The following is a 1,817-nucleotide window of genomic DNA, read 5'->3' as shown; positions in this document are numbered from 1 at the left end:
AGGGAGTCCATAGACCGAGTTAATGCGACAATAGAGGTTTTAATTAGAAAGAGATTTTGATTAATCAACCTAGAGTCGGTTGTTTTTAGTCTCGAAAGAGATATTAACATAAGTTAGGGATTTTTACGGATTAAGTCAAGTGAATAAATCGTCTAATTCAAAAGTAATAAGTGAAGTCTAGGTGAATTCTTCCTTGGGTATTGTCTTCTCCATCAGTTTTCCAAAAGTATTTTCCAACTTTAATCTCTGTCGCATTTTTAGTTAATTAGATAGTTAATCTTAGTTAAAAGCATCCTTTTAATTCTTAGGCTAGATAATAAAAAGATAGTAATTACTAGTACTTTTAGTCCTTGTGAATACGATATTTTTGGTCTCACCATAACTATACTACTGTTTGATAGGTGTGCCTGCCTTAGTCTAATTTTTAGTTAGTTTAGCGACCATCAAGTTTTTGGCGCCGTTGCTGGGGACTAAGATATCAGGAACACTTAATTTTTATTACTTTAGCCATTTTTTATTTTTATTGCAATTTAATTTTGTTTTTATTTTAATTACTAATTTTTCTTTTATTTACTTATGGTAGGTTTTTATAGTTTATGACTAGAAGAAACCCATCAGGACCTCTACTTTTTGATAGCAAAATTGAAAGCACAGCTCATAGAAATTATAGAGAAATAAGGTGAAGATTACGGTATATACAGGAAGAGCACGAGGATGACACCACTAATACCGAAGAGATGGCTGACAATCAAAATAATCCACTGCCTCCTATGGTTGCCGCAAATCCAGTGAATCAGAATCTTACTCCTCGTACTATGTACGACTATGCTAAGCCCATTTTGACAGGAACTGAATCAAGTATAGTTAGACCTGCAGTTGCTGCAAATAATTTTGAACTGAAACTTAACACAATTCAAATGATACAACAGTTTGTTCAGTTTGATGGTTTGTAAGATAGGGATCCAATTATCACTTAGCAAATTATCTATAATTCTACGACACCTTTAAGATTAATGGTGTTTCTGACGATGCCATTCGCCTTCGGTTATTTCCCTTTTCATTACGAAATAAGGCTAAATAGTGGTTGAACTCGTTACCAAGAGGGTCAATTACTACTTGGGAATAAATGATCGAAAATTTTTTGCTTAAATAGTTTTCGCCGGCTAAAATGGAAAAGCTAAGGAATAATATCTCTTCTTTTGTACAGATGGATTTAAAAACACTTTATGATGCATAGGAGAGATACAAAGATTTATTGAGAAGATGCCCTCTCCATGGGTTACCTCTTTGGCTACAGGTTCAAACTTTCCACAACAATTTGAATCCCTCAACTAGACAAATGATCGATGCAGCTGCTGGTGGAACCATCAATAATAAGACACCTGAAGAGGCTTATGAGTTCATAGAGGAGATGTCACTGAACAATTATCAGTGGCAAGTCATGAGGAAAAAGCTTACCAAAGCAGCCAGCGTTTTTAAGAACGACTTGGTTACTATGCTTTCAAATCAGGTAGAACTCTTAAATAAAAAGATTGATGGTTTATTTGGTTCTACGCAGGTACATCTAGTAATGCAGTACGATACAAGTGGAGGTGGAATGAGCAATTCAGAATAACTACCCTATGGCCCCAACATGGAGAATGAGAAAATGAACTATATGGGTAATAATCCTCGACCTCAAAATAATCGTTACAGTAACACTTACAATGCAGGTTGGAGGAACCACCCAAATTTCTCATGGGGAGGCCAAGGGAATCAGAGACACCACCCCCTCTAGGCTTCCAACAATAACCTTACCAGCAAGAAAAAAAGCCGAA

At 35.7% G+C, this 1,817-nt stretch overlaps 1 non-coding gene across 1 annotated transcript; it reads right to left on the bottom strand.

Annotated features, from left to right (window-relative positions):
• Positions 1 to 1,174: 1,174 nt before the first annotated feature.
• LOC121230198 (small nucleolar RNA R71) lies at positions 1,175 to 1,281 on the bottom strand. The gene has a single exon (XR_005928145.1). It is a non-coding gene; the product is annotated as a small nucleolar RNA R71 (small nucleolar RNA).
• Positions 1,282 to 1,817: the final 536 nt, after the last annotated feature.

This window comes from Gossypium hirsutum, chromosome A05 (assembly GCF_007990345.1).
Source record: "Gossypium hirsutum isolate 1008001.06 chromosome A05, Gossypium_hirsutum_v2.1, whole genome shotgun sequence".
NCBI lineage: Eukaryota > Viridiplantae > Streptophyta > Magnoliopsida > Malvales > Malvaceae > Gossypium > Gossypium hirsutum.
Note: the sequence above shows the minus strand (reverse complement) of the source record. Positions and strands in the feature narration are given on the sequence as shown.